This window comes from Poromitra crassiceps (assembly GCF_964638095.1).
Source record: "Poromitra crassiceps genome assembly, chromosome: 2".
NCBI lineage: Eukaryota > Metazoa > Chordata > Actinopteri > Beryciformes > Melamphaidae > Poromitra > Poromitra crassiceps.
In genome coordinates, this window is record NC_139624.1 from 33,533,114 (window position 1) to 33,546,826 (window position 13,713).

Here is a 13,713-nt window from a genome sequence, read left to right on the forward strand (position 1 = left end):
ATTTCCAGGTCTGGGTAAGTATGGAAAAATGTGTTTCCAGACTATTGCCCCTCTTCTGCAGGCTATTTTAAAATATAAAATTCTGAATTTCTAAAAATGAATGCATCATACAAGCAGTGTTTTTCATGGCGTTTGGAGCAGGCAGCCAGTGCAGCTAAAACGTTCACCAATGTGAGAGAGAGAGTGCGTGGGTCAGAGCCAGCTTGATGTCGTTGAAAGCATGGCAAGAAGTATGGTGTACGACTGAATGCACACTCCTAGAGCTTTATAACTACCAAATCCAGACATCCACGACCAATATCTGCGGCAATAATGCAGCAGTATCTAAAAAATAAATAACTAGAAAGGGCTAACTTTCCTAAAAATGTAATTGTGCTTGCTGTCCTCATATTTGTTGATGCAGTCAAATATAGGGCAAAACGGCAATATGCGTGTTCCACGCATTCGATGAGCACTGGGTGGGCCTCAAAAGTCTGTCGACTGTTTGCAGTTATTGGATAATGTTTGATAGGTGTGCTATGGGGTTTAGAGGTAGTGAGGATAGGGTGTGCAAAACTGGAGCATCAGTTAAGTGTTTCCCAAAGACTAGGTTGGGACCCACAGATGGGTCGTAGGAGATTTTATTTGTGTCACCAAATACATTTGTAGAATTTCTTCGTTTTTTTATTTCAAATCTATATTATTTTTGTGAGAGGAAATGCAAACAATGAGACAGACAGCCTGTTAACTCCACCTACATGCATTTATTTGGTCTCATTTATAAAGTATATGACATGTATATGTTTTCAATAACGTGCATAAAACAAAGTTATGATTTACCAAACATCTCTTTGAAATGGCTGGTTTACATATTCAAGGTCATATAAGGTGATGCGGAACTGGCAGTAAAAATGGTCAGGAACGTTCATTTATGCACACATTTGCTCTTCTCTTCATTTATAGATGAGGTATATTGTGAATTGGGTCGTGATGGCTTGTCATTTTTAAAAAGTGGCCATGGGTTCCCTGAAAAAAAAAGCTTGGGAAACACTGAGTTAAAGGATGTCTCAGCCAGTGGGTGGCAAGAGAGCAGTTGGGGCAATGAAGCGTGTGTAGCCTACAACCAGCATGGTATTCTCATGGGAAGTTATAGCGTGTGTTAAACAGCAAGGGGACCCAGTGGACATGTCATAAAATACTGTGCATTGAACTTGTCTGGGTTTGGTGTTACAGTAATTGTAGTATGCCTACCTATACAGTAGCTACAATACAATCTTCTGGCAATTATTTGGAAACCGCATACACAGGCAGAATCTAATGTACATGTCAACGGTTGGATTTTAAACAATTTCTTTGCATAATAAACATCTAGCTATTACTGTGTGTGCAGGCCAGTGCAAAATAATGTGGGAAAAAAACACTTTTTGAATGAAGGAGAGCAGGTTCCCAAACTTTTCAAACCAAGTACCATGTACCTATCCACATTTTCCAGGGACCACTTCCACTGCGGATAACAACCCCACCCCCCAATATCATCATAGTCGTCATCATCATCATCATCATCCATCCATCCATACATACATACATACATACTGTACATACATACATACAATTGCCAAAGTGGGCTCTGTCGGTCTGCGTTTTTGGTCAAGTTTTCGGTCCCACATTGTGAGATTTGTGATGATTTTACATGATTTTGATACACTTCAACTCTACTTTTCTCTCACTACTGATCACTCACTGACGTTATCAGTTATGTGAAGTTGAGCAATTGTGCACTGAATGATGTCACTCGAGCACTCCATGATGTGATCAGCGATGGTTACTCGAGCAATTGTGATGTCATCATTGAGTGATGTCATCAGTGATGCGAAGTTGAGCAATTGTGCGCTGCGCATGCCAATAGAGTAGTAAAATCCAGCAAAATAAAATTTGCTGATTACCTCCGCCAAGGAGGTTATTAAGTTTTGTTGTGGATCCGATCCGGGGCGGGGCAAGGAATTTGACTGTAAGCTTAGTGGCCGCCTTCTACACTCTACTACCTAAAATCTAATCTCTCTGTCTCACAATCCCCTGCTCATATCTCTGCAGAGGTCAGAGATCTCTGCAGAGGTCTGACTGACCTCTGCCACCATCTCAAAACGGACTGAGGCTCAAAGCCACCATCTCAAAACTCCTGGGCAGCAATCCAACTCTGAGCAACTGTGTCACACTTGTTTTCTGAGATTTTCCTCTGGCTTTCCCCGTTCATAACTCACTGAGGCTTGAACCCACATTATGCCACTTTGTCCTTTGTAAAAAGCATAATTTGGGGTAGGGTGGGGCAGGAGATTGGGAGTGTGAAATCTGTCCAAGTAATCACTGAGTCATTGGTGTTGATCAACAGCCCTATCATCCCCTGACAGATATATGAAGGTTATTTTGTGCACTGGGGCAGTAAAAAATCATACGTATTGTATGATTTTTAAGTATGATTGTATGATTTTAAAAAATCATACAATACGTATGATTTTTTACTGCCCCAGTGCACAAAATAACCTTCATATATCTGTCAGGGGATGATAGCGCTGTTGATCAACACCAATGACTCAGTGATTACTTGGACAGATTTCACACTCCCAATCTCCTGCGCAAAATACACAAAATCTGGTAGTATAATACTGCCTTGTCTTGCGACAGAGCTACATTACATACTGGAATAACAGGATTTAGGGAATTAACCTATCTGAGTCCCTTTAACATAAAGTGAAGGCGTTTGCAGACAAAGTCACAGCAGCATTATGGAGTGTGTGTGTGACTTTGAGCAAAAGACCCAGCAGTTCCTATGGATCCCGGGGGCTCTTGAGATGGAGCCTGTATATGGATGCAAGTGTGTCAGCGACTCAGCACTGAAACTATTGTGGGAGGACAGGGAATAAGGAAGTGTGTTGTTTCAGAACATGCATCATACGTTGGACATCCAAACTCAGTGACTCCCTCCTTTATAGAGCAGTAGAAATAGACCGCAGCAGCACATTGTCACATGGTGAAGCCAGTAAACGTCACCAAGCTACAAATAGTCCCATCAGTAATGTCAGCCTGGAGTTTGGAGCGCAGACACAACAGCCCACAAGGCATACACCCATTCAACAGCCTCATACCTCAGATGAAACAATGTTACCTTCAGGGAAAAGTTACAGCATCGCGCTAATATACATTGTGTGTGTGTGTGTGTGTGTGTGTGTGCCCCAAATTTAGCATGGATAAATGAACCAGAGGCACACACTGAACTGTATAAAAAGCACAAACTAAGTGACATTACTACTACTACTACCACCACCACCACCATCATCATAATCATCATCACTACTACTACTACTACTACTACTACTACTAATAATAATAATGGGGGTAATAATATTAATAATAAAAAATAATAATAATAATGATGAGGAGGAGGAGTAGAAGAATATAGCCTACACAGATGGTACTCTATCACCTCGGAGCCCTCTTGATTAAACCGTGTGTGTGTGTGTGTGTGTGTGTGTGTGTGTGTGTGTGTGTGTGTGTGTTAGACAGAAGGATCCACTCCAGCTGAGCCAAATGGCATGCTGTAAAAAGCTCTGAGCTGTTATTTCCCATTTCTTGGGGAAGAAGACAAGACCACAACTGTCTGCCTGTTGGAATAAAACAGGGAGTGGCACTGGCGGGCGGGTGGGTGACACCGATGGATGATAGGGGTGGGAATCACCAGATGCCCCACAAGACGATATGATCACAATAAGTCACGGTATGATTGTATTGCAATATGCTAGTATTGCGATATATTATTGCAATATTGCGATTTATTACCTTTTTTTCCATTGCTAATGTCCCCAAATGAAAACTTTGTCAACAGTTTTAACTTTTTTTTTCTTTTTTCCCCCCAATATTTTATTTTCAAGTTTTCATGAAATAGAACAAGACAAACAAACAGGCTCAGATACAGGGGTGAAAACAAAACAAAAAACAAATGAACCAAAAACAAGCTGCAACGACACTCAATATTACAGTTTCGTAATATAATATCGTGCTACCAGCTGGATAGGATGCTTATGTGCTTCTAGGAGATGTTGTGTAAGAGGTCAATGAGGAACTAGCCGGGCAAGTCACCTGCTGCCCCTAACCTCATCGAGGTAGGCTAGAAACGGGTCCCAAATACTTGGAAATCTTTTAATTGAGTTGGTACTTAGGGACTTGAGTCTCTCCATCCGTATAACAGAGATAATTTCCGTCAACCACAATTGGAAAGAGGATGGATTTCCATTCCATCAAAATATGTTTTTTGGCCACAGTGTCAGAGACTGTTGCATAGCCGTAGGGAAGTCCAGAGAGGTCTCCGAGCAGCCGAAGATGGCGAGTTCTGCCTCCGGCTGAAGGGTTATTTTGTAGGCCTTAGAGAACCAGTCAAATATTTTTGCCCAAAATCCTGATAGAGGTGACACAGAGGGGAAGATTGTATGCAACTTATGCTTAGAATAGTGAAGACGATGAGCGACTTTGAATTGAATCAGCTGGTGCCTACTATTAACTGAGCAGAGTTGTATCACAGACAGACTCCTACCCCATACAATGTCAGACAAATCAACGCCAAGTTACCCCTGCCACGCCTCTCTAATTCTAACATCTGTTTTATCTAAGATAACGTTTCCAGTCTGTTCTTCTCACTTCAATAATTTTTATTGCAGCAAATTTGTGTAGAAAAAAGTAAAAAAGTAGACAGACTGACCAACACTGTCATAAAAACCTGTCATAAATGTTGCATGCACCTGTATAGCTCATCTTGTTTGTAGTATTCACTATAATAGCAGATTTTCTCACTTGCCTTGTTACCTCTTTTATCTGTAAGTCAGAAACTATTTCTATCTTCAGATAGCCGCCCTAGTGCATCAAAACTGGAGCATAATTTGAAGGAATTTGACATTGAAAGAAAGCCTTTGTAAATTTATATGACACTGACATGACATACACATGCGCACACGCGCACGCACACACACACACACACACACACACACACACACACACACACACACACACACACACACACACTTGAGAATCACTGAGCTGTCTGCGGATCTGTAGCCTACTTTTTGGTCAAGGAGTGAAAGCTCTATACCGCAGACTCAATGGAGCTGCTTACTGGTGGGTTGATATCATAATGTCAAAACAACAATGCCCAGCACATCTGTTATTTAAATGCCATTCTTAAAATTATGAAACAAGGCTGTTTCTACTCCCTGGAGTGCACATCAAAAATGTGACCTGCTGCTCGGACAAAATCAGTCACATGCAGCACTGGCCCGTTTGTGTAGAAACGTGATTTTATGAGAAACATATTGATTTTGACTGTTTTTGGGTTTCACCATATTTTAGTAAAATAAAGCCTTGGCTTTCATTCTGTGTAAAGATTATTGTGAAATTTAAATGCTAAATATAGTTTTGAAGCTCATAAATGTAGGGTGACAAGCAGAACTAGCTTACTTTGTCATACTTTGAAGCCCTTTTTCTCAAAAACATAGTTTGGAAACAGTCAATAATAACGGGGTGCATCTCACTCAATTTGGAGTACAAAGATGATCGTGTTATCACCAGAAAACTTACACTGTCCTCTTTCCAACTGTGTATAAACCTCAAAAGGTGTTCCAGGGTCAATGTGACTGACTTTGTCAGAGCAGGTCACAAATATTTAGGTGATTTATGTGAAAATGTTTAGGTGAAAATGTTTTATGAGTTATAATAAAATTATACAAAAAAATAAGCAAGTATATAAATACATAAATACAAGGATAAAAATACAAACAGAGATATCTGTTTTTGCAAATGAAATCCAATTTTCAATATCTGATTGATTGGACTGGAAAAAGGGAAGCTTTCCCAACAACTACTGTCAGCTACTCTGTGAATAATCAAATGTTTTGATTAAATTCTCTCTAACTATAGGGTTCATTCATTCTGATGCTAATGGATATTATTCGCATGGTCAATTGTATGAAAATAACTATCACCATGTGATTAAGAAGGATGCATGAGGATCCAATGAATAAGAACTTATGTGAATAAGGTATCTTCTATTTCAGTACAGTTTAGACCAGTGGTTCTCAAAGTGGGTTCCGGGGACTCCAGGGGTCCTTGAGGGGGTTCCAGGGGGTCCCCAGCAAAAACATGAAAAATAGATTTTTCGTGAGTAACACAATGATAATGTATAACTATTTTGGTCATGGGTTTCATACACTTTCTCTAATAAATCTAAAAGCAACAGATCTTCTCAGTTGGGGGATCCAGGGACAAAAGCTGATCAAATGGGGGTCTGTGGCCTACTTTCTGTCAGTTTAGGGGGTCCTTGATGTGAAAAAGTTTGAGGACCACTGGTTTAGACTGAATGTCCTCCTGGTCCAGTGAAGCAATTCTCTGTTGTTTCTGTGTTGTTTTGCTGTGTGAGAGGAAAACCTGTGGAAACTGCTGTGTGCTTGAGGGGATTTTCAATCCTGTTCCAAACCATTTCATTCCTGTGATTTTGTCAATCTTTGTAAGTGTTCACTCTTGAAAATGTTATGGTCTCAGTTACAGACAACAGTGACATCATGGGTCAGGCAGGAGGGCCGGGCCAGATACCAGTAGCTTACCTGGGCTGATACCGGTACCGGAGGAGGCCCACCAAACTAGATGATCAGGCCGTGTAGTGATAATCTAGCAGAACAAAAGAGAGTAGAATATTATGTCATTGTGCTAGGTGGGATTTGGACAGTGAGTGTATGGAGGACTGAGGGAAACAATGGGCTCTGAGAGAAGTGTCCGTGTGTGTGTGTGTGTGTGTGTGTGTGTGTGCGTGTGTGTGCGTGTGCGTGCGTGCGTGTGAGCAGAATTTCGTGTGATCGGGCTGACACTTATTACCCTAATTACCTAATGATGTGATATCACTCAAGCAATGATGTCATCAGTGATGATGTCATCAGTGATGTCATCCTTCCTGGCTGAGCAGACTGGGTCGGTCTAACTCCCAGGAAGGGGGGGGGGTCCAACTCCCATGGGTCCACTAGTGACTAGTAGACCATGGCAGTCTCCTGTTGTACACCAGGAAATAAATGGCTGATATAAGCATTGTGTAAATAGCCAACTGACCTTTCAATGCACTTGATTTCAACAGGAATGCCCATTCTATCATTCAAACTTTGTGGTTAATGCATGGTGACGTGGCATTGTGTGATGCTATAGCTGTAATACACACACACACACACACACACACACACACACACTCCATTTATCATGCCACACATTGGCAGCCACCAGGGCCTGAAGCCCAGCCATGGAGCATGTGTGGCAGTCACACATACAAGCATGCAGGGGCCCATTCATACACACTCAACATGCACACACCCCTCCAGATGGATGCTGTTCAAGAGCTAACATAGGCTAATGTATTTATTCCACTTCTGGCGTCTCAGCAGCTGTTGCTGCACATGCTGTCAGCTCATCTCTGTGAAAATGTCTTATGTTTAACACTATAGAGCCCAACAGTCACGTGACATTGTGATGTCACCTCTGGTTCCGCCGGAAGAGCATTTCCCCATTAATTTCTCTCAATCACGTTTGGAAAAATACTTATCTAAAGAGTTTTAAGCATTGGAACCAAGCCAACCAGTCTGACAGAATCGTGACCATAAAACATTTGATTTGGAGTTGAAAAAACAGAAAAACGGGGGGATGGGAGGGGTGCTACAAGACTGTGTACATATTATATTGTACGAGTGAAGAAACTACTTATCCCATCATCCATTCCGGCATTTCCGGCCAATCAGATTAGCGGATGATTGAGCGACGGAGCGTTTCAGCCAACGGGAGAGCACTGAGCGGCAGTGGGCGGGACCAGCGGTCTGAGCGGCCGCCATTAGGCCGGGATCAATGCTGTATTCATTTATGGCCGGAGGTGGCAAGTACGTGGCAAACGTGTCATCTCCAACCTACGTGCATTCGAGTTTCAAGTCTTCACGTCATCCCTGTGTACTCTATAGTGCCACCACCCTCCTCTACCTCCCTGTATCCCTCCTCCTCTCCCTTTCCTGCCCCAGTTGCTCTCTGGACCAAGGCCTATACAGTAGCTATCGCAATGAAAAATGGATAGGGAGATTAGCAACACTTTGTCACTGAATGAGCGCTCCGTCTTCTCCATCCCAAGATGCCAATTGGGGCTTGTTGTTGTGACTGACAAAATGGCTGCTGCCTCTGGCTGCAATTATGCTGCATACATATATCAAGAGTATTATTTGTCCCATTCTCTTTCTCCTCTTGGTGAATGGCTGCATAGATCACACTGTGACACTGTGCGGCTGCAATACAGAGAAACTCCCACACAATGATTTGTGCCTTAAAATGAGATGCAGGGAACCCTTTGTCTGTTCTGTTTGTACGACTGATGCTGCAAATGACAACATGTTTTCAATCAGTGCATGTGGTTTGGTTTATGATGCGCTGAGACTTAACACTAGAATAAATAAATAGAAATATACATTCAGCATCTCTCTCCTCTTCACTCTCTGGTTGGTCTCTGGGGAGCCGAGGAGAACAGCCACCTGTTAGTGTATCAGATCCACTGTGGAATAATTAGGTAGCTGCGCTTCCAGCACTCCCAAGACTTGTCACAAGCAAGTAAAAAGGTGCAGAGATAGGTGGCACACACACACACACACACACACGCACGCACGCACGCACGCACGCACGCACACACACACACACACACACACACACACACACACACACACACACACACACACACACACACACACACACCTGAGGGAAATCATTGCCACAGCAGGAGCATGATGACCCAAGGTAGTGTATTGACCCCCTCGCTGCTTTATTGAACTCAGCCATTGTGTTGATATCTGAGCTGCAACATCATGACAGAGAGAGACCTATAGGAGGATGGATGGTTTTCCATTATTTAATATGTTAGACACATGTCACAGAAGCACCATACATTATTTAATATGTTATACACATGTCACAGAAGCACCATACATTATTTAATATGTTATACACATGTCACAGAAGCACCATACATTATTTAATATGTTATACACATGTCACAGAAGCACCATACATTATTTAATATGTTATACACATGTCACAGAAGCACCATACATTATTTAATATGTTATACACATGTCACAGAAGCACCATACATTATTTAATATGTTATACACATGTCACAGAAGCACCATACATTATTTAATATGTTATACACATGTCACAGAAGCACCATACATGATTTAATATGTTATACACATGTCACAGAAGCACCATACATGATTTAATATGTTATACACATGTCACAGAAGCACCATACATTATTTAATATGTTATACACATGTCACAGAAGCACCATACATTATTTAATATGTTATACACATGTCACAGAAGCACCATACAGTATTTAATATGTTATACACATGTGACAGAAGCACCATACACATTATTTAATGTTATACACATGTCACAGAAGCACCATACAGTATTTAATATGTTTTACACATGTCACAGAAGCACCATACATTATTTAATATGTTATACACATGTCACAGAAGCACCATACATTATTCAATATGTTATACACATGTCACAGAAGCACCGTGCATTATTTAATATGTTAATTATTATTTACTATGAAAATAGTTTTACTTGGTCAAACCAAACGGTTCAGCTATATTTAGAATCGAGAGAGACCATAGAACATTTCATGTGGACCAAAACTTATAAAAACAACATTGAAGAAATATTTTCTTCAAATCCGCAGTTTTTTTACATTTTGGTCCGAGTGAAATGTTATGCGATCTCTCCTGTTTCTAAATATATCTGAACCGTTTGGTTTGAACAAGTAAAACTATTTTTATAAGCATTTTATGAAATGTCTATGGGAAAATAAATGGTAGATGAAAATCTCACAGTACAGCGCTGAAGCAGGAAGTGACATTCCACTTTGGCTCTCTATAGCACACGCTGGGGCCGGACGCACAGACACCTCTTGTCGCACCTATTGTCTGAAAGCCTGAGTCAGAAATTCAAGTCTGCTATGAGTTTTTTCAGTCAAAACACAAGTTTGAAATGTTAAATGTGTGGTTAGGTTCCCTCTTTCTAAAAAGCAAACAAAAGGCACATGTAGGATAGCTGGGCCAGCCACAGAAGCAGTCTCATTTCCCTCTAGTGTCATGTCAGTGTCATGTCAGTGTCACCATAACCTTTTGTGGCACCGTGCCACTAATCAGGGTTTGCCATTATGTGGGACAAGAGCTCAGGGCCCAGTTGCACAAAACACCTTAGGTTAAGATTTCCCTTGGAGTCAGAGTTAAGGCTGCACAAAACACCCTTAAATCTTGTGCTTTTGTTTTCTTTAAAATGTGTAACCTTATGGAGAAGATTTAAGGCTGTTTTGTGCAGCCGATTCTATTTTATGGACATCTTAACTCTGACTCTAAGGGAAATCTTAACCTAAGGTGCTGTGTTCAACTGGGCCCAGGTGTCCCCTCGTCCTGCCAGCAAGTCAAAAGGAGGGGCAAGAAGCTTTGAAGCAAGCTATAATATTATGCGGCTAGTTAGTAGCCTTATATGAACACTGTATCAAGCCCACTGATGAGGTTCCACCCGGTTACATGCATCGATATCTACATCACGTCACATCGTCACCCAGAGCTACTACTAAAAAAACAAAAAACATCGCACATCCAGGTTTTCTGACTTCTTGTGAGTGAAACCAACAACACAACAACTCTTCTGCATTTCAATATTAATTTAAACAGTTTTTAATAGTTTGTTTGAACTGTTTTTGGCTCCTTGTACAGTCTTTTCCTATGGCGAGTTTCCCCCTAAAAGGGGGTCAAAAAGTCATGAGAGCCTACTACAAAATGACGTATTGCCGATCCGATCTATATAGTGCAGATCGGTCAGGAACCCTTGTCACGTTGCCACGAGTTGGGAGTGAGAATGTGTTGAAAGCCTGTGTTGTATGCTGTGATTGGCTAGTTAGGTTCTAGATAACTAAACCCTGCAATTGGTTGCTTTGGATTTTTAAATGAGGGAGGAGGGGAAGTGATCTTAAGGATTTTAACAAGATACTATAAAAAAATGTTTACCTGCACCATGCTCTTTAATGCTGCTAAGATTATTAGACCTATAACTGAGGACTTGATCTTTATTTGATTTTCCTCATTATTGTGACACTATTAGTGCACTGTGTGTATGTAATGTGAACAATATTCATTTGTCTTAAAATGACTGTTTACATTGCTGAAACATCTAAGTTATGATGATGTCAAGCTGTAGTTCTAAAATCCGCCAGGCGGTGGCAGCTGTTCACCACTCAGCTGTCTGGAATATCAACACACACTTGAATAGACAGTAGTCACCTCTGCACTTACAACTGATGATATTGAGTATGAATTTGAGTGAGGTTTTTCAATCATCATACACTGTGTTCTTTTCAATTACGCCCACTTGATCATCACATTTAACATAATGCATCTAGAGCATGTTTCCTGCTCATTCAGTATGAAATAAAATCATTTCCACCATTTTCGTGAGCTGAGTCATCTAGACAAGCTTTTTTTTTATGGAGTGAAATGAATGTATCACATTGGTCCCTGGAGCGCAGGGTCACAGTACAGGAACAATAAAATAACCAATCGATGAATTCCACACATCTCATTCATTCCTTAGCAACACAGTGCCCGCCCTATACATCATCGTGTGTAAACCTGACACCATATGGAATGTGCTTGTGGACTTGAAATAGAGTCAAGCGATACACATTTGTCATGCTGGGCGCAGATGCATTGTAGCCCCCCACACTGTGTGACTTATACACACACGTACACACACACACACATACACACACACACACACACACACACACACACACACACACACACACACGTGCGCGCACGCACGCACGCACGTACGCACGCGCACACACACACACACACACACACACACACACACACACACACACACACACAGTCACAGACGTATGTACATACGTGCATGTGTGCATACACGTACACACACACACACACACACACACACACACACACACACACACACACACACACACACACACACACACACACTCATAAACACTTTCACACTTCCTCCTCCCTCTCGACAGGCCCACCTCCCCTCTCTCTCTCTCGCCCTCCCTATCTCTTTCTCATGATGTGGGCCAGTGACAAACGCAGACCCCCGGCGGTGCTGACAACTGTTCGCTGGATGATGCCAGAGCGGCGAGGCAAGAGGCCATCTAGTTCAAGGGACGACACCTGTCTATGTGTGAGCAGCGGCATCAGTCACACACACACACACACACACACACACACACACACACACACACACACACACACACACACACACACACACACACACACACACAAGATGTAAGCACACATTCACCTAGAGATACTCATAAGCGCACTCAACACGCATATGTCTTTTATAAGCATGTAGCAAAGAGATGTTCTATTATGTTTTTTTTTAAGTTGCTGTACAAATAAAGTTATGTGCACACACACACACACACACACACACACACACACACACACACACACACACACACACACACACACACACACACACACACACACACACACACACACACACACACACTTACTTCACTTTGGCAACTGATGCCAAGCTTGCGGATGTGGGAGGCCAAGGCTTTATCTCCTGTTTAAAAGCACTGACTCACAGGAAGAAGCGCAGGCAGCACCTGGCTGACAGGAGGGGAGAGATAGCAGGGCGTCCTCCCCGTCAGCTCCCGCTATCTGCTGCTAGGCCTACAGCTTCAAAACAACTCAGGACCTACATTTCTCTCCTTTCATTTCTTACAGTAACAGCCTCTGCATCATTGCACAACACAATAGAATAGAGCATGTGTTACAGTAACAGCCTCTGCATCATAGCACTACACAATAGAATAGAGCATGTGTTACAGTAACAGCCTCTGCATCATAGCACAACACAATAGAATAGAGCATGTTACAGTAACAGCCTCTGCATCATTGCACAACACAATAGAATAGAGCATGCGTTACAGTAACAGCCTCTGCATCATAGCACAATAGAATAGCATGTAACAGTAACAGCCTCTGCATCATAGCACAACACAATAGAATAGAGCATGTAACAGTAACAGCCTCTGCATCATAGCACAACACAATAGAATAGAGCATGTAACAGTAACAGCCTCTGCATCATAGCACAACACAATAGAATAGAGCATGTAACAGTAACAGCCTCTGCATCATAGCACAATAGAATAGAGCATGTGTTACAGTAACAGCCACAGTGTTACAGTAACAGCCTCTGCATCATAGCACAACACAATAGAATAGAGCATGTGTTACAGTAACAGCCTCTGCATCATAGCACAACACAATAGAATAGAGCATGTTACAGTAACAGCCTCTGCATCATTGCACAACACAATAGAATAGAGCATGCGTTACAGTAACAGCCTCTGCATCATTGCACAACACAATAGAATAGAGCATGCATTACAGTAACAGCCTCTGCATCATTGCACAACACAATAGAATAGAGCATGTTACAGTAACAGCCTCTGCATCATAGCACAACACAATATATGTGAATATAGCATGTGTTACAGTAACAGCCTCTGCATCATATCACAACACAATAGAATAGAGCATGCGTTACAGTAACAGCCTCTGC